A 21311-nucleotide genomic window follows, 5' to 3' on the forward strand; every position below is an offset into this window, starting at 1 on the left:
CCTGTTAGCCATTGGCTTCGAGGGTATTTTAAATGACAAGAACATATCTTCATATCTTTTTAAAAAGGTGAGACTAGTGTTTTATGTAATTGAGAAAGACTATACATATTACATACTATTAAAGACATTTGTATTACCGAAAACTCTGAGAAAGTTGACATTCAAAAACTTTCAAACGAAAGAATAAAGAGAACACAATTATCTTACATATCCTAGAAATACATACTAGCAGATCTTGCTCGTGGTTGCTGGGCTAAGTTGTTTTTACTTACAATTATATTACGGTTTTTCTTTTTTGATTCAGAAGTATTCAGCTTTTTCTGCACAAGGAATCGCTTTAACCGATTTCCACTTTTGGATGTGCAGAATCACGATAGTTCTTAACAAATGATAACTCAAAACTTGCGGAATTCTTATTAATGAACATAATACATAATTTAATCTTTAATTGTAAACATAACATAAAGCAAATCTTCACAATGTCGCTGGTAACGGCAACCAGAACCAACCAAATTTCAATCAGTCAGTCAGTCAGTCATTCAGTCAGGACAAACTGTTTTATACGTAGAGATTAGGCTTGCGCGAGCTGAAAAATGTATCAGGCAGAAGGAGGCGTGACAGATGAGTCGATCTATGTCGTCTGTCTGTGCGTCCGTCCGTATGATCACCTAGATCTCAGAGACCATAAGAGATAGAGATACCATATAAGCTCGACTAAAAACAAATCCTCAAAAGGAGACAATTTCGAACGAAAATGGAATGATTTAGTTTTTTGGAGGAGACCGATAGCATTTGCATTACTTTTACGGGCAAATACGTGGCCAGAAATATATTGTCCGAAATGGAAACAGGAAATGAGAATGACCTCTTCTTATGCTCAAGCAGCGCAATATGGCATTTCTTAGCCATTTTTCCTGAAATCCTGGCCGTATTCGGTGTGGTGTTGGTCTTGGTGGTGTTGGTTTTGGTCCTGGTGTTGGTTTTTGTGGTTCTGTTGGTGCTGGTGTTGGTTTCATGACCTTGTTTGAAATGCTGGTCATATTTTTTGTGATGCCGCTGCGTTGCCGAATGGCGTTTTATACTGGTTTTGGTCGGATGATATAAATGGCGTTTGCAGCCAATGCAAAATGGTATATCCCAGCCGAAGAAACTCCTGGTTAGCCAGGAAGTGTATGCTTGTAGCCACTATTCTTTGTTTGCTGTGGCGGTTGTGCCAGTTGTTGTTGGTTGTCTACACTCCTTAAATAGATCTACGTCTTAACTTTTCTTTACTTTTCAACGAAAAAATAACGACAATAGCTTGGAAATAACAAACAAATTTTGGAGTGCTTGCAGACGCCATTTATACCCGAGTAAAACCAGTATGAAACGCCACTCAGAAACCAAGTGGCCCTCGAAAAAATATGATGAGCAAATAAAACGAGGTCATGAAACCAACACCAGCACAACTAACAGCTCAACAAGAACCTATACCAGGACCCACACTAACACCACCCCAACACCACAAGAAACAAAACCAAGATTTCAGGAAAAATGCCCAGGATAGCTGGAGAGAAGCTCAAATAGTAGAGAAATGTCATATTGCAATGCAATTAAAGATCATTCTCAGTAATTAGATACGTAAGTATATGCGTAAAATTTCGTCATTCAACATCGTTACCCTGTTATCTGACCAAATCATGTGTGGCTCACGAATTCACCCGTAAACGGAATAATGCAAATACTATCTCGTCTTCGATAACACAGTCTACTCCAAAAAATTAACTCATTGCATTTTCGTCCGAAGTTGTCTCCTTTTTAGGATTTGTTTTTAGTCGAGCTTTTATGGTGGCTCTATCTCTTATGGTCTGTAAGAACAGACATAGTAGATCGACCCATCTGCCACGCCTTCTTTCGCCTGTTATATTTTTCAGCTTGCCCAAACCTAATACCTCTCTATAGATATGAAACAGTTATCCTGCCTGGAGCCAATCATTGTTTTCCAGGAGTTTCCTCTTCTTTGCACTGTTTTTAGCGGCTCTCATAACTTAGATTCTTGTTATAACTTCAATGTTTCGCAGGGATGTGAAAAATAAGTCCAAGGAATTGTAATCGCGCTCCATTTTCTCTAGATAGTTTCACTATCGACCAGGACACATACATATTCATTCTTGCCCCTGGCCGTTGGCGCTGATTGCGGTGACGACGCAGCTGGCTATTGGTCGTAAAGTCTTAATTTGGTTGCAACTGCCTCCAATTGTTTTTCGCTGATGCTGTGCCGCCTTACTTGAGGCTTCGAAAACGCAGAGCTGAGACAACAAATACAAATGAGTAGAAATTTGTCAATCCGAATCAATACTGCATCGTTACCGCCCACTAACCTCTCTTTATTGGCAAAACAAAAAAGGTGTTTGTTTGGCGGCTGGTTGGCTTGGCTTAGATAGCTTGGCTTAGCTTTTCTTACCTAAAAATAAAAACAAGTGCCGCCAATTCGCAAATTGCCGTTGCTGTTGATTTTATTTACGACCTGCACATGCGCAGTCATTTGTCCTTCAATTGAAAATGGAAATGGCTCGCAGCTGCAACAAAATATTGGCCCGCTTGCTTATGAAAGAGAATCCTGGATGTCTTACTGAAATTGAAAGTAAGAGAAAACGACATGAGTTGTGAAGCAAGAAAATGTTTATTTATATGTGGGTCGAAATTAACTTACTAACTACACAAAAGGAAACTTTGTGTAGAGAGAACGGATTTCTCTCGTTTTTATTTCGTTTATTAACTCATTCTAGCGTTACAAGTGCTGTTTGGTTTCTAGACTATAAGTACTCCAATAATGCCATCACACCTTCAAAACTAATATAAAACTTTGGAATACCAAGGGTGTATTTTTCATTTTTTGTCCCCCCGAATACAAATTCTGTTTATACACGATCTTTTTTAAACGATTTTGATACACGGTTTGAAAATAAAAAAATTGTATGTATAGAGATAAGGAACCAATCACCTCTTTTTGCATGTGATCTTGTCCTTTTTACACGGTTGTTTCTGGAACCAATCTACCGTGTAAAAACAGAATTAGATGTACATATATCGGTATCGGCTAATGTGCCTAAAATATAGTCAAAGAGCATTCAAGCAGTGATATTGCGATGCAGCAGGCGGTTTTCTATTCGGGGAATTGGCAACATACATACTGTAATTCTAATATATCCCAATCAAGCGCAACGGTCCCGATATCTTAGATGGAAGCCATACTTGTGGACACCCCGATACATTTGTTGTAAGTTTTTAGGTTCACATCCATCCATCACCCGTAGATTTTGGTAACCCCAATTATCGTATGCAAACTGTTAGTGTGCCTTTAAATTTCGCAGCTCATTGAATGCATATTAAATGTTTTATTATCCATAGATTCTCATACGTTCTAACTACGGGCATTGCAGTTCAATGACTATGATTTGTGAAATTGCCAACCAGTTGGAGTTCTACATATACTATACTATATAAATATATTGGTAAAGAAGTTACCCAAATTAGTTGCTTCGCGCTATCATGCCGTGCGTTCCCAGTAACCTGAAACCATTTCACTAAAATTTAGCTAACTTTTTTCGTTTTTCAATTTGTATGTTGCTCAATCTTACGCTTCAGATGTTAAGAATAGGTACAATTCCTTCCTTTTCCATATGCATATGCAATTAATGCAATTTCCTTAAACTTATCCAAGTGAACAATCTGAAAGACCGATTGCGCTTTCTCACAAGCATTAAATTGAAAAGAGCAACATGACGCCGAAATGGTCAAAAATTCCAGCAGTTATAAGACTGAGTGAGAGCGAGTGAGAGAGATAGAGAGAGGGAGAGGGAGAGGGAGAGATCAGGTACAGTTTTTGCGGGCAACATAAATCGGTGCAAATCAAGCAATTAATCAGCGTCGTAATGTTGTGAAACGAAATGGCAATGAAACAGCAACCGACCAACATTATTTTCCCACCAAGCCACCCCAAAAAATATGACTACTGCGCAGCTGCAGGATAACAGCTTCAATATGCTCGCCACAACAACAGCAACAACAATCAAAGCAACAGCTCAACAACAATAATAAATGCTCGTCCATATCCACCAGTTGGGTGGGTTACCATCTGACTGGCTAGCTGGCTGTTTGGCTGGCTGATGCGCAGCATATTGTTGCGCCCTTGAAAGTGCCACAACAGCACACCAGCTTGCCACATGGGCTGCCTGGCTAGCTGGCTGGTGCTTTTTGTGAGGCCTATCATCCAGCAACAGATCCCATAACATCCAACCAGGAGGGTTGTTCGTCGAACTTTCTCACCATTTTTGCTTGCTTTGATTCACTTTTTTTTCATTTTTTTTTTCAACCACCACCAACCGCTTTATGCGCAGGTATGCCTTCCATTACCAGCTGCCGGCATGTGGAAGCTTCGAGGGCTCGAAAAAAGGCAAGGTGCGTCAAAGCAGTACGATTGACAAATCGGCGGTTACATTTTCCACAAACAACTGAGGGGGAATTGACGTTACACATCGCCCTATGAGGTCAAAAAAATATAGTAACCTTAAATGCAAACTTGCCAATCAATAAACCCCACCCTAGGCTTTGAGCTGCAAGTGTATTTTGTCAATATTTGCCACAAAATATATTGAGTAATTGCTGAACTAAGCACTACTAGTGTATGACGATTTATGACTAATTGACAGCTAGTCTTAGATAACATAGCCGATCACCCCTATGGAAAGACACATAGCAACAGGAAGCAACAGGAAGCTACAGTTATTTATAGGTGTTCTTAGAAAAATACGAGCTTAGAAAAGGGTGCCACCCCCCGTAATTGAAGAATTTCGAAATGCTATTTTAATAGACTTGACATTTTTCGCAACTATTAAAGGGAACACGAATACGACAAATTATGGAGGGTTCTTTCTTTTAAAAAATATTTTACACAAATCTATTAAAATTTGTTTCTCTTTAATTCAGGGGAATGTTCATTTAATCTAAATAAAGGTACAAATGTAATTAGAAAGATCGATGGCACACTCTCAAAAGAGAAAGAAAAACATATAGAAATACATACTTGCACATAATTTATTCAGCTGTTTTCTCATTGCTGATCCAGAATATGAGAACTGGCATACTAGAAACTGACTAACAATCAATTATTAGAATTTAATTGGCTTTAAGTTAATAAGTTAGTCGTTAAATATAAAATGCATGCCATTGACCTGCGAGAGAATGTTGATTGACTCTTAATATCTATTTTTTATAAACAGGCACATCTTTTAATCTAGAGATGGATGGCACACTCTTAAAAGAGGAGGAAAAACATATAGAATATATTCAGCTGTTTTCTCATTGCTGATCCAAAAGAGACTGTCATATAATATGAGAAATGGCATACTAACCAATAGTCAATAGGCTGTACTGTACACAAGTAGTCTACAAACCATATGAATAGTTAAGTAAATCGTTAATATAAGTGGCATGCCTGTGAGCTGCAAGGGGAGCGGAGACATAGTTCTTGAATTAAAGTTTTTTATTGCGGAAATTGCCCGCACACATGAACAACAACAACAACAACACACTTTGTGCATAGGAGGAGGTGCACATTCTCCAAGTCTTAGGTAGGTAGGCAGGCGGCGGTAAATTGAATTAATTGCCATTTTAAGTGCAATTATCGTTTTGGAGCAGCACGTTGACATAAACCTTTCGCCACTGCCGTTTGCCATTCGACTGACAAGTGGCTGCAACTTTTCGGGCCTGTTGCTGCCGCTGCTGCTGTACAAAGAGGAAAAGGTCAACAATTTCGTAATCAGCTTAGTGGCTTTTTGTATGCACGTAACCATAACCATGCCCATGTCATCCTATATATTTCACAGAGACCGACAGACAGCGCTGCGACTACTCTAAGCCGGCGACCAGCGAATGGCACTGTCAACCCAAAATGCCACGATTGCGGACATACAAATACAAATATATACTGACCAAGTGGCCTGGCCTGGCCAGCAAGCAGGCCAGCAAGCAAGCAACCACAACAACTGCGACAACTACGACAAGAGCATGATGTTGAAACTACTATCACCCGCTAAAATTCAAATTCAAATTTGCTTAAACCCCACACCAAATAAAAATAAAAGGAGACCCCACCACCCAACCACTACAAGTAACTAATACAAGTACAACTACCTACCGACTACCAAAAAGTATGAAAAAAATTAGCCATAGACTTGTGCGCTAATCTGGTTTTAAACTGCGCCAGCGTCGACGTCTGCTGCTCCGATGCGGGTGTGTACCACACTTCTACCACCAGCACCACCAGCACCACCATCACCACTAGCACCACCACCAGGCGGCAGGCAACCAACTTGGGCAGACAGTTGGCCGTTTGTGCTCGCTGGTTCGATTTGCTTTGGTCAGTTGGTCGCGCCGGCTGCCATCCATCCATATATCCCAGTGCTGACCAACCAGTTTCCAGCGCACCCGCACCTGGCCAACTGCCCAACTGCCGGCTGCCTGCCAACTGATGTCGCTCTTTCTCTCTTCCCTCGATCCCTCCTCTCTCTCATTCTCTCTCTCTCTCTCGTATAACTCGGACCTATCCTACACTCTACTCTACCCTACCCTACCCTACTCTGCTGCTATTTTTGGCTCGGCTCGGTGTCCAAAGCAAAGCGCGTAGTTAAAATGCGCATATCAACACAAATGGTTTTAACTATTTCTATAAATTCGCCTCTTGTTGTTGTTGTTGTTGTGAATTTTGTTATGGCTCTGTTGCCCCCATGCTGCTGATTAGCCAAAAGTGCACAATATTTTTATGCTCTTTCACCAGCTCTAGCCGCGTTAAATATTTATGCTTAAGAAACTGCATCGTCAAGATATAAGAAATATAGGTTCATGGCATTTTAGTCGGAACGTGTTATAAAACGAAAAAGGCATTCAAAAACGGCCAAGATATAAAACGAAATGGCGAAATGGTGATAAACTTAATTTTTTAATTGCTACTTCAATCATAATCAATAAATGTGAGTAATAAATGCTCGTCTGTTTGCCATAAAGGGTTTGGGAAAATTAATCGTAAATTATGCCAATTATAAGAGCAGCATGCATATCAATGATGCACTAATTTAAATATATAATAACGGAAGTGTTAAACAAGTTGATTAACATTTGGAAAATATATTTTGTCTTGTTTTAATCAGAGTGTTTCAATTGGAGTGTGCTAGCCGACTATTGATTAGTGCAAATAAATTCTATTGCACAGTCATATCTTTGGCCAGTTTATGACAGTTTTCTGTGTCATCATACTTGTACACACCCATAGCTACCCAGACTGCCTCCTTTCCATTTGCCACCATATAATCGTATGTATCTCTATGCAAACAGGTTGTCTGGTTTTGGCCAAATTTCAAACCAATTGGCATAGAGAGACAACGAACGACATTCAGTTTTTACTGCACTGTAATTCGTCTACTCAACGCCAGAGTGTGATTTGCTGATTAGCAACACTCTTTCCGTCATATTCTGAAACCCAATTACAACAGCACTAACGGCCCGCTAACGGCCACAGACAAGACAAACAGTCATACAGTCACACAGTCGAACAGTCAAACAGTTGCGACTGGCAACTGAGACAGTGGAGAGATGTGGTGGAGATGTGGGGGACAGGCGGTAAGGCGGTAACGCTGGCCACGTGAACACCCTTATGCAAAACAAATCAAAACAGCCTAAAAAGTCGTAAATCTGTGCCAAAAAACTTTTTTCAGTTCCAAGCGACTGACTGCCTGCCTGCCTCTGCGAGAGTGCGACGGCTCCTTAACAAAAAGCTGCAAGCATGTGCCAAAGCACAAGACACACCACTTGGCCAGTGGAGACGACGGTAACGGGTGAGGAGGCGGAGGCGGTTGCCGCTGTGATAAAATATGAGACAGTGGGGCAGACAGCCAAATGGACGGCATTGGTGGTGTAGCAGACGGTCGGTGGTGCTGGTGGTGCTGGTGGTGGTGACGTGGACGCGAGGGCGGGCGCCTGCTATGATTCAGTGCACAAATAGCCAAACATATAGGCAACGTACCAGACACCAGACGCCGATGTTGTTGTTGTTGTTGTTGCCATTGTTGTTGTGGTTTTTTAACCACCAGACGCCACCGAGCGATCGCTGGCACCAACCTGTCAGTGCAGAAATACACAGTACAGTAAAAATTCATTCATTCACAACCCATCGCGCACTCATTCTGTAAATACTTATGGAGCAAGCTTGCAATAAAACTATCTCTATAGAGTGTGTTCGTAATGGAAATTATGGAATTTCCCGTTCCCTATGACGTGTGGAGAGATTAGGAAAATATTCAGTCTATTTCGAATGTTCCCTCTGCAATATTGAAATGTTCTTGAGATATTACTCTAAAAATGCACAATCAATACATATTTAAAAGAATCACTAATGAGTCACCAATTATGAAAGAGATCGCATTAACTCCCCACTTCACAGGCAAACCTTATCAAATGTAAAGTAGTTGTTTTTCTCAGATTATTCTCCCACATGTTCGGTAATTCTTCACATTGTTATTTCTACTGTATCCATAACTATAAACTATCTCTCCCTGCATATGCATACTGGTGGGCTGTCGCAAAATGTCAGCCGCGCCATAGAGAGTTGCTATTTCTTTTTTGACTTTACTTCTATTATTATTTATTTATTTGGCCGGCGATTGCAACTATTTACAGGCACTGCAATGCATTAATGGCAATAAAATAAATAAAAATTGAAATTGACTACGTCAGAAAATTTTGGCATTCATAATGCATGAGTTTTGATTTCTGGCTGTAGCCGCAAAAAAAAAAAAAAAAAAAAAGCACAACATCAGTTAAGTTTGCTTTGAGCTGGGACCTGCGTCCATTGCAGATTTATGTAAACTACGTGAGTTGTAATAATTGGTATATTAAATGATTTAAAAGTTTATGAATGCGCCAAACATAAACAGAAATCAATTCACCAGCCCCTCATACGACGAGTACAAGTACATCGATAGAGGGTGTAGGAAAATGTGCAATTTAGTGCTGAAAACGCTAATATGTGTGTTGTTGGCTAGTGTCCATCTGTCTGCCTGTCCAGCCAGCAGTGCTGGCTCTTTGAAAGTGCGAAACAGGCTTAATATTATTTATGAGTCTAATGCGCGAGCGATATCGCGTAATAATCACGCACGTAAATGGACAGCTTAGCAGTGAACTCGCTTGGGGAGTTCGAATATCCGAGCCATCGAGTATCGAGTGGTGGCGGTGGTGGAGGTGGTGGTGGTGGTGGTGGCGGTGCATTCGGCTGACTGTGGCTAGCATTTCATATTTCATGGCAAGTGATATTTGCCAAGCATGTGCGAGTGTGGAGCAAATAAAAAATTAAGTAATAGATTTTGTCGCTGAGATAACAAAAAAGTGCTAAAATATTTCAAAATGCGTCAAACTTAATTTATAGGCAATCATTTATGCAAATCATTTTTGGCGAATTGCCGGCCATTGGACCACCAGGTGAAACGACCCACATACTTGTACATGAGACTTACTACTAAGTTGGCTTTAATGGTTTTAGAGTGGCTAACGAAAGGCCGTTTATAGATTAGCTCCGAAGCTAACAAGTGATTGCAACAATTTGAAGATTAAGTTGAAAGTCTTGAATAAAAAGAAGAGCAGATAAGAGTGTGGTCTGAAGCGGAGTGCAAGAAAAGAATGGATCGTGAAAAAATGTTGCGGATAAGGATATATATAAACAGATATAGACAAAGATATATATAAAACTGGAGCAGGACTACAACTGGATGGATTATGATAAGCACACTGAGTGAGAGGAGTACAGGGCTGAGTTGCAATAAAAATAGAGCATCATTAAAAATCGTTTCTCCTCTTACATTTTTATAAAAACTTGATCACAGCTGAAACAAATTAAATAGAATTGCGAAAAGCTTTGGAAACATGTTGTACATCTTATAGAAATAAGTACCCTTTTAAGACTAGAAGACTTTTTAAAGGAATAATTAATTTATATAAAATGACAAGTACTTTGTTCTAGCAATCAGTAGAAACACATTCTGTACAAGCAAAAAAGTTTGATAATTCTTGCTTATCTCTTCTTACATCTTTATCAAAAGTACAAATGAAATCGAAAGATATTGTAAGAACTGGAATATAATAAGTACAGAAATAAGCAATGAACATTTTGAAGGAAGAAAGCAAGGGCGTAGGGCAGCTTTTACCAAAGGCGGGGCCAAAAAATTAAAATGTTGATTAAATAATGCACGATGCATTTAAAAAATAACTTATGCATATGATCAATGAAAAAACTTCAACAAATCCAACTCAGATCCATTTTAAGGCGAAATAATGCGTCATAATAATGAACGTGTAGTCGACTTTATATGACAAAATTTTTTAGATTTGAAATAATAATTGCTGTAACACAAGTGAAAATCCCACTCCATACGGACAAAAAAGTTGTTAATCCTTGCCCAATTCTATGTTTTAGAAGTCTTTCTGTTCATTTGGGGCCCTTGCCACCTAAACTTTTCCCATGCATGGCAGCTCAGATGATTCACGTTGCGAGCATGTCAGCAGCTTGTTTGACTGCAAATGAAATTCATCTGAAAAAGCGTAGCACAGCCCAGCACAGATCGCTTGTCAATTGCCGCACAACAACAACAACAACAGCAACAAGCAACCACACATCAATAACACAACAACATCAAACAATTACACGAAAATTGCCAGCGATTGATGTCCGCGCTGTGCACAACCACCAGCACCAGCACCACCGCCACTGCCACCACCAGCACCGCCACTGATAGGCTCCAAGTGGTCGTGTAGAGAAAAGCATGCCGTGACTGGAGTCGGGGCTGCGCTGCGAATGACAGTTGAATCACCTTCATTTTTAATGGAGACAAGTGTCAGTAATTTATGCACAATGCCAGCCAGAGAAACTAACTGCAAACAACTGCAGAAATTGATGCACAAGTTAAACAAATTAAAATCGATTGTTGGCCCCATGGCTGAAGAGCTCTAGAGCTCTCTACCCTCCATACTGGATGGCCAAAGATTTGCGCGTGCGCACAACCAATGATGAGCTCCATTATGGGGCCGTCGTCAAACGGACGGACACACACAGCACATTGCAGTTGAGTTGGACGAGAAATTGTGAACCTGAGCCAGGGTCAAGCCAATACAACGCGCGCTGGGTCAATGTGAATTGTGTGAAAATGGCCCCACTGAGCTGGACCGACGACTTTGAACGGACAGACTACTCTCTGGCTTTGTGGAAGATGTGACTTGGTCGGTTGATGCCTCAAGTTGAGGCGCAGCAGCGAGGCTGAGTGTAAGCGATCTTGGCACTTCATTATTCACGCGCGTGCGCCGTTCAAGGCTCGCAGCGGTACTGAGGCCGCCTAGTTGGCCAACTCTGCTCTGGCAAGCTGCGCGGAAATGTCAATAGCAAATCACTTAATTTGTATGGCAATTTTCCAGCTTTCTGGAAGAAACGTGCAGGCGGCGGTGGCCGAAATTGTGGGACGCTGCCGCTGCCACTGCCGCTGCCGCCTCACGACGACTCTCTGCTTCTTGAAGAGAGCTTGGATTTGGATTTGGTTTATAAACATTATTATCCTGGTGCTTTTGGATTTCCTCGTTGCAATTTTTCTTTGCATTGTTGTGTCCCAACTGCCTGAGGCGGCATTGTTGTTGTGTCTGCCATTTGTTGCAACTACATTGAACGGGTCAATCAGGTCAATATTTGTGCGCTTGTGTCGTTGCAATAAAGTGCCGCAATTTGCGCTGAGAGTGAGCTAAGAGCTTGCCCCAAGATTTGTGAGAAGCGCATAGAAGAGCGGTGCATGGAAGAAGTACAGCAGCCATCACGGCTCACTGTCAATTGCATTGTCGGCATCAACACAAAGGGGTCACCAAATATCAAATAGCAAAGCACAAAGCTCAGGGCACACCCCCATTCGTGCACATGTGACACACAACCCTTGGCTTAACCACCCACACCCACCATTGCCAGCATGGCCACATGGCATGTGGTCGCCTCGTGGCACTGCTGGTCATCTTACACTACAAAAAACATTTTAATTTGAGCTGGTAATTAAAAGGAGATCCAGAGGGTTTGAAAAATTAATAAAAAATACACGAAATTGAATTAAATTGTTCTGAAATTTTAAATGCTACTCTTATGGATATCATTGCTTCTGAAACCAACAAGAAATAGGTTTATCTTCTTCACTTCCTTCTTACTGCCTAATTTGAAACGATAAGGAGATCAGCTTAGCCCTCAATTAGAATATGCATCGTAGAAAGAAGTAAAATGAGTTCTCACACTTGAGAATTTGTACTTTTTAAAGGAATGAATGATGATGTTAGTGGATTTAAGAAGCAACACTATGCTACTTATATTTCCTCCGAAACCAACAAGAAATAGGTTCATCTGCCTACTGAATCTTCCTGCATCAATCCCTTGATACTTCTTGAATTGATAGCGAGATCGGCGTAACCCTAAATGCCAAAGTGCATCTTAGGAAGAATAAAAAAAGTTTTCAAACTTTGAAATTTCTTATTAGCTTGGTAAATAGCCAATATTGTACTTTTTAAAGAAATCAATGAATATTGGTGGATTTGTGAAGGATCATTTTCAATGGAAGCTTAGAGAGGAGGCTTCTTTTTTTTAAGTGCACGCATGCTTCTTCTTGACAAAGAAATATGTTCATTTACCTACTGGTACTTCCTGCATCAATCCTACTTCTTTTACTTCCTACTTTGAATAAGTAAGGAGATCGACTTAACCCCTTAATGACAGAATGCATCGTAGGAAGATGTAAATGAATGTATAATGATGTTAGTGGATTTAAAGGCAATACTATGCTTCGGACACATTTTCCATTTAAACTGAAGGATCATTTTTATTGGAAGCTTTGAGAGGAGGAGGCAGTTAGCGTGGAACAAAGTGCAGTTATATATATATTTTTTTAAGTGCACGGCTGCGATGGGAACTTGCGATAACGCGTGTCATCAGAGCACAAGAAGTCAAACCGGAAAGCAGACGAGCGTGCGCACAGTGCACAGGGCTGGCGGATCGGTCGGACGTAAGACCCGCAGCGGCAGTCAGGACCTGCATGGTTGCAAGGAGAGCGCGTGCAGGAAGGTGGAACGTGCAAAGTGTGGGTCACGTGTCGCATATTAAGAATTGAGCGTTGCCAGCAAAACGTATGTCAAATGTCCTGCCAGCTCGTCCAAGCTTAGCTGGTGAGTTGGTGAGCTGGTTGAGGGTGTGCAGGCAGGCATGACGCTTAGAGGGTAGAGGGCGAAGGGCAACCCTCCGCCTCTATGCTACTCTCTCATTGACTTTGACTGTGTGGCCAGCCAGCAATTATGCGATGTTGCAGCGGCACGTTGTCGTCGCATGTCAAGTAAATAATATCATCAGCACTGCGTTTGTCGCTCATTAATGGGAGCGACATCGAACCAACCCTGCTGCTGCTGCTAGTTGTAAGGGGTCTGTGTGTTGCCATTTAATTTGGCTTAATTTAATTTGCTGCTACCAGAGCACCAGCCAGCAGTGGCAACAACAGAAATTTGGGTAACCCAATCAGAAGAGGAACTTTTGCGAATGCAAGTAAGTCCCTTCCTCCGTAGTTTATCGTAGTTTGTGATTTGACAATTGTGGGAAGATTTGTTGCTGCAATATGGCAAATGTCACATACATTGCCATTGCCACCCCCAGCATGCCGCTCATGTGCAATGATGCATGACACTTCCTGCCACACTCGAGACTCTGCACAGTTCATCATTATGAGAAGCCATTAGGGCTTTGTTTGCATTGCTTTCACGGGAAAACCGTTGTAGGCCTTTCAATTTGTTGACGCTCATCATCAACGAATCGTAATAATTGATAACTGTTTAGTCACTGTTTGATTTTTATTTTTTTCAGCCTCAAAACGAACCCCTAGGCTCACTCGCTATGTCAAATGGCGTTAAATGTTAATTGTTTTAGGCCTGACCCGCTATTTGTTCTGCATGAAGTGGACAAAACATAGAAAAATCATGTCATGATGTTGCGTGGGAAGTTTATTAAATTACTCAAGTGAAACGCTCATAACTCATACCCAAAAAAAAACTATCTATTTTAAATTATAGGTTGTATGGGAAAACATGATATTACCGTTAAGGTAGATTGGCTCGCAAAGTTCCCAGAGGTTTGTTCTTAATGTTAAATGATTTGGTTTGTTGAACTCCCTTAAAGTCTAGCCAGAATTCAAATTACAGTTTATTAAGATTAATTAAGATTTATTTATATCTTATTTATATATTGAATGCCTAAAATTCCTTTTCTCTTGGCCAAGTTTATCCGTTTACACTTCACTGCCATTCCTTGACCTTAGGGCTCCCTACTTGATTATCAATCTCCTGAAAATTAGCACTCAATGTCTTATGCGCTCATTAAAGCTAAATCTATGCATGCAATTTTACGTTAAGTTGAAGTCGCTGCCATGGACAAGGGGCCCTGGCTATAAACCCAACCACCGACCCAATCCAATCCCAGCCAGACACACTGAAAGTTGAAACCATTACAAGCCATTACTGCGCGCCCAACAAGAAGAAGAAATGTTTAAAGCAAGTCCAAACTAATTTCAACCAGCCTAAGGTGATGAAGACAATTAAATATTCGTGATTTAACGATCACTTTGCAATGCTCCAACTGTCAGACGACGACGTCAACGACGACAACAACATGGACGACGACGACGACGACGATGGCGGCGGTCGCAAATCCAATTCCAAACGCCAAATGTAAATGACTTGCGACGAAGCCCTAAAAATATTTTTTGGCCAGCCAGAGAGTTTCGCGTACCAGCAGATAAAGATCACAAAGTGGACGACGAATGGACTGACGACTACTACTAGACTAGGCAGCCCAGGAACAAAGAACTAAACTAAACTAAACCAGAGCCAGACCCAGAGCCACAGCCGAAGCCAAAACTAAATGAATGCTGGGGCAGCGCATCACGAATTTCCACGAGAAAATGTCTAAACAACTGCCTGCTGCCCGAAAAGCGAAACAGGTTATGCACAATTTTTGCCAATTTGCCTATCAACAAGCGATCGATTAAGTACGCCTACCAGAGGCCGACTGCGGCAGTGGAAGTGGCAGTGGCAGTGGCAGCAACAACTGCAACAGCAGCGCTTCTCGGTATATTGGTCACAAAGTCAAAATGTTATTAAATGCAGCTAACTAACTGTACGGCTTAGGCTAGGGATAAGGCTGAGGCTGAAGCTGAAGCTGAGGCTAAAAGCAGAAGCGCGGCGGCAATCGGCGGCATGAGTGTTTGTGTTTCGTTCTAAAGGGGTTCTCTGGCTGCAGCGATGCGACCCACCCACAAGTACGTGGGCGTTTGTGGTCAAGTTCATGTGGTCTCTGCCACTGCCGCTGCCGCTGCCACTGCCTCTGCCGCAGCAACAGATTCAAATCAGGTGTAATAATTCTTATTGGCAACGCTCGGTCTGCAGCGGTTACGACTTTCTTTTAATATGCACGGCCAGCCAGCCAGCCAGCCAGCCACGCAGACTGTCGAAGCTGGCGCATCGTTTTTACTGTTAGACTGCGCCAAATTCTGACGACGTCGTCGTCGTCGTCGAATAGGTGAATAGGCAACGGGTTGCGAACGTCTTGCGTTTGCGCACGACTCCTTCACGATTTTTGATTGATCGTGCATACTAAACTATAAATCCATCGTGATACATTCGGGCGATCAGGCGAGCTGCTTACCAACCAACCAACCAACCAACCAGCCAACCAACGTTGCCTCCATGTCTTCGTTTTGCATTTGGTCGGGCATCCGTCAGTCAGACCGGACACACAAAGCAGACAGACGGATGGACGGACAGACCCATAGTCAGTTTACATAGCTAGTCAGTCAGTCAGTCAGTCAGTTAGTTAGCTAGTTAGTCAGTCAGTTAGCTTGGCTTGGCTTGGCGTGGCCCAAACAAAAATAAAGAGAATGTTGTTATAAGTCGTCAAGCCATATCGATAAAGGCACATACTCTACCATATTTCAATGATAGCATGTAAAAGGCTTCTCTTGGCTTTAAAAATGTAGTGCAATGAAGATTTTCGACCCATTTGGCTTAAACTCATGTTAAACGAACTAATTATGAATTTGGCAAGTTCTGTTAAGTTCCGTTTTTGGATATTATCATGACCGATATAAACAAAAAAGCAATTGATTGCACATTAAATTTGCAGCTTAAGCCCACTAAAGATTGATTGATTGATTCTTACATCAAGCGTTTACTCGAACTTATTGTTAAAACGGAATTGTAACGAAATCTTGAAACACAGTCGAAGATTTTGGAAGATTTTGATTCTTTAAGATTCTTTTGGCTTAAGCCCATGTTATGTTTATAAATCAATTATCAATTTTGCATTTTGTAAGTGCCGTTGACTTTCGTTTCCAGGATATTATCCGATATAAAGAATGAAAGAATATAATATCAAGCCGATTAAAGATTTCTCTTTTCGCGCAGACGATAATAGAAGGATTCTTACATCAGGCATTTACTCGAAGTTTTTTTTAAAGCGGAAGTGTAACGAAATCTTGAAACACAGTCGAAGATTTTGGAAGTGGAAATATATTCCCTTTTGGTTTAAACCCATGTAATTTTTATGAATCAATTATCCATTTTGAATTTTTTAAGTTTCGTTTCCAGGATATTATCCGATATAAAGAATGAAAGAATATAATATGAAGCCCATTAAAGATTTCTCTTTTCGCGCAGACGATAACAGAAGGTTTCTTACATCAGTCATTTACTCGAAGTTTTTTTAAAGCGGGAGTGTAACGAAATCTTGAAACACAGTCGAAGATTTTGGAAGTGGAACACAACCTATGTTATGTTTATATGTAAATCAATTATCCATTTTTATTTTGTAAGTTTCGTTTCCAGGATATTATCCGATATAAAGAATGAAAGAATATAATATCAAGCCGACTGAAGATAGCCTTTTTTGTTTTTTTTACATTAAGCTTTTACTCGAAGTGTTTCTTGGACACACAGAACCATGAACCTTCCTCTAGTGTAGTGCATCATTTCAGGGTATAATGGACTTGCAGGTAGACGAGTTTTTCAGACGGAGCTTATTTTCATATTAGCAATGTATACAAACGATTTTGTTTGCGACTGGCAATTTGTTATGAGCCCCACCCACAACAAGGTTCCAACGTTGTCGGGCTAGCTGCCTGTCTGGCTGGCTGGCGGACTGGCTGGCTGTCTGGCTAATTCTAAATATTAATCAGCGCTAATGCAAGCAGTTAATCGTTTCAAAATGCACTTTACACGCCTAATTTCAAGTTTTATCACACGCAGCTGCAGCGGTCGCAGTTTTATGTGCGAAGTGAGCAGCCAATGACACCCAGTGAACATAAATATATCAGAGCGGCAGGGAGCTGCTGCTGCTGCTGCTGCTACAGATACTAATTGGTAGCTGTTGCCTTGTCTAGGGTTGCACAGGCAAGGTGGAGCGCTGCAACAATATACATGGGCACATGCAACAATAATATTAAATCAATTCCCTGGAAAGCGAACGGGCGGACACTTAACTCGCTCTCCGCTTGCTCAGGCATTCGGGGCACTTCTGTACTTCCATACTTCTGTATTCTTGTATTCTGTATTTTTGGCTGCAGCCACGAGAAACATGATTGAAATTTTGAATATTGTCGCCCCGGTTGTTCGATCGCTTGCCCGCCTGCCTCTCTGCCTCTCTGGCTGTCTGGCTGTCTGGCTGCCCGCTTGCCTTGCTGCCAGACATGACACTCATGTGGCATTAAATGCGATTAAATTGATTCCTACAAATGCAATCAAATTGCCGAGCTTATGGCTCGCTTTTGATTTTTATATGTCTACACGTCACCTTTGCCTGTCGTCCCATCGGCCTGCCGGCCTGTTGCTCAGCAAGGGCATGTAGCTGGTTGTCGGAGAGGGGGACTGGGGGACTGGGGGAGATGTTGGGTCGCCTTCAAGCTTTGCCCACCCATTGACGGATTGTCCGTGCAACTTTTATTGCACTTGAATATGCGTTTTTGTACATTTGTCGCTGTCTGTGGCCGTCATAAAAGTTGTTTTTATTGTTTTATTATGTGCATCATCATCCATGGGGCTTTGGAGCAGAGCAGATCTGAGTAGAGCTGAGCAGAGTGAAGCGGAGGGGGCGCTTTGGGAGCAAGTTTTATGTGCATTTAAGCCAATTTTAGCGATTACAGCTTCACGCGCTCGCCGTGTTTATTTGCAGCTAACAAAACATAACACTTGGCCGTGTTAAGCCTTGGGAAGATGCTCATACATGATATTCGGCGGCCATGAAAACCATCTTTATCTGCTTTGGGAATGTTTTCGTAAATAGACAATCAATGGCAGTTTTTAATGTGCAGGCTCCGGGATTTATGACTATACAGCAGGCGAAGATAGGCCACGACAAACTTGTTCAAGTCTAGGGAGACGCATAAAACTATCACCTTATACGAGGAGTACGAGTACCGTGAAGTAAGGTGACACTGAAGACCATGAATAAGTCTATACTCATACTTAATTGAAATCTAAAAATGCTCTATTAGCCAGAATGATGAGAGCAGTAGCAATACTTGATCATAGTCAGCAAAACCACTTAAATATGAGCAAACGGTTGAGGGAGGAGACTGGCGGGATGCAGCAGCTCATTAGGCTATTGGCTAGAACCGGGGAAATACGGAAATATTCGGGATCTGAGGCAATGTGGCAGTCTTTCTTTTTCAGAAATTGACAGGAATCTAGGGGCTTATGGGCTGGAGCGTCCCCTTCTTACTTAGAAACTAGCCATTACAACAGTCCCGCCCATAACATAGCCCTCTCCAGAAATACTTTTACTATATGCCAACAAGTATAAGCGAAGTTGTAATCATATTCCTTGATTATCACAAGACACCTCCTATTAATGGCAAACATCTGCACAGAAAGGTAACAGAAGTACTGACTGCGTCATTTGGGAGATGTGAACTAGCGTTGGATGTGAATCACTATCTCCAACTCCGTAGCTCGTATATCCCTGGCCCCCATCGTTTCAAGTATAGCCAGAATAATGAGCCGCACATAGAGCGTTATGATTGCTGGCAACAAGTGTTACTAAGAATCAGACAATGGCTCTCAAATGTTTCTAATTAAAAAACGAAACCAAGCACACACACACACACAGAATACAATATACTCATATAAAGTATTTTTAGTCATAATGTTGCACAGGCAGCTGCTGCTTGCTCCTACTACCTTGACGCAACGTTGGCTTAACTCGCCATGAAGTGTAATGTGACCGATCGGAACAACAAGCGCCCGCATAAAGCGAGCGTATCGAGAGATGCCTACAGTGATGGGGCCCGGGTGCGCCTGCTGCTAACTAATCATAAGCATTTGGCGATGATTTAGTGTCGCCGACTGAGACACACACTTGCCCCAGCCGGCCAGACACGTGTGTGTGTTTATGTGCGATGCAATGCCACCAGCCTTCACAGATGACAATGGGTGGCGGCATCCTTTCAAGCTGATTTTTCACACGCCAGCAGTTGTTTATACCACGTACTATTTCAATGAGCCGCAATGATTAGAGGCCTGACGGGGCTGGTCGTCCCCAAAAATTACCCCATTTTTGGGCTTAGTTGCGTCCCATAACTCATTGGGCCGTAGCTTTTTTACACGATGCGACGCAACACTTAGCAGAGAGAAAGGGAGAGAGCGAGAGAGAGAGATAGAGAGAGAGTCCGTGCAAACAGCGCTCCATTAATTAAGTTGCAAGCACTAAGTCTTAAGCAATCACCCCCTGCACCACCCCCAACCCTGCAGTACCAGGTAGCCGGCATGCATTGAGCATTTAATGCTGTTTACTTTGTACGGCGCCCGTCGCTGGAAATGGGAAAGGGCTGTTTGTTGCACCCTTTGGCTTGTTGGCACACTTTGGCGTAATTACCATGGCACTTCACACAGTTAATTGCGAGCAGGGAGAGCGGGAGGGTTCGGGTGGTCGGTCTACTGCACTCAATTTATTGTTTCATACTGTTGCTGGTAGTGTGCCCCATATGTTGTTGTTATTGTAACCCGTGCCCATATCGCTGTGCCAGCGCCTCTGCCTGTGCCTGTGCCTGTTGTTGTTGATTTTAGCAACTTTATTGACATTTAACACGTCGAGTAGCAGTTGCCCTCTAAATGAGGGATGGCTTGTAGTTCGTAAATAAGTTAACAACAGATGTTAACATCAATTTTATTAATAAACAATGAGGTCTGCATCAGCATTTGGCTTAGAAAGTGAGAGATGTTTGATAAATGTTTCAATTGAAGTGTATGCTCCAGCATGCTATGATGAATTTTTCAAATACTGCTTAGGGTTATCTGCCAATTTAAAATGAAAATTTCTTCACAACTCCCAAAGTTAGAAAGCATACCTCACCCAACCATAACCAACACTTACGAGCGAAAAAGCGACCATAATGAGAGATAATGAAAATCTTTGGCGCATATAACACAACCAGCCAGGGCAAGCATAGTATTTTGACAATCTCAAGAGTACAAGAGAATTCCAGAAAATGTTGCACACACAATTAACAATTTAACAAATAACTGAGGTGGCGTTCGTTTTTCATTCAGGATAATTGCATTGAATATCGATTTTCTTTTCTTTTGCACATGACACATCAATTAATTGTTCAAAGCCGAAAAAATCACAAATCCTCCATGCTATTCTCACCTTAGCCAATGGGCTTATCCATTCCTTGCATGTTTCCACTAGGAGGTCTGTTGAATGTCCTCCTGGAGGCTTCCTTTTGCACACACACGAGCCAATGCCTGCCCTATGGTTGGGGCAGGAACACATAACACATATATTAATATTTTATATTAATATTTTGTAATCCACGTAAGTGTAGACGACTTCCACGAGAGTTAAAAAAACAGTATTCAAACTATTTAACAAATTTTAAATCTATTTAAAATTATGCTTACAATTTTTAATTGTTTTCACTTCTCAGTCCCAACGAACACCGATATTTTTCACTTCGAAAAATACCTACCTATGACAATTTCCGAGAAGTGAAAAGCAAGGACTACTAAGCACACTATTTATACCCTTAACCCAAAGGGTAAGAGGGTTTTATTATTTTAAATTGTGAGCTATTTATTATTATGAATTTCTTTTGTTTAATTTAAATATCTATTTTATTCGGATAGGCTTTCACGCAGAACCATCTCTGATTCATCCCTCCCTGAATCCAGGCTTTGGC

At 41.5% G+C, this 21311-nt stretch overlaps 1 long non-coding RNA gene across 1 annotated transcript; it reads right to left on the reverse strand.

Annotated features, from left to right (window-relative positions):
* Window positions 1–654: 654 nt before the first annotated feature.
* LOC115631343 lies at window positions 655–21097 on the reverse strand. Its single transcript, XR_003996212.1, has 4 exons — window positions 21034–21097; window positions 20780–20882; window positions 2361–2611; window positions 655–2288 (listed from the first exon to the last, which is right to left on the reverse strand). It is a non-coding gene; the product is annotated as an uncharacterized LOC115631343 (long non-coding RNA).
* Between the last annotated feature and the right edge of the window lie 214 nt (window positions 21098–21311).

This window comes from Scaptodrosophila lebanonensis, unplaced genomic scaffold, assembly GCF_003285725.1.
Source record: "Scaptodrosophila lebanonensis strain 11010-0011.00,11010-0021.00 unplaced genomic scaffold, SlebRS2 tig00001412-arrow-pilon, whole genome shotgun sequence".
Classification (NCBI taxonomy): domain Eukaryota; kingdom Metazoa; phylum Arthropoda; class Insecta; order Diptera; family Drosophilidae; genus Scaptodrosophila; species Scaptodrosophila lebanonensis.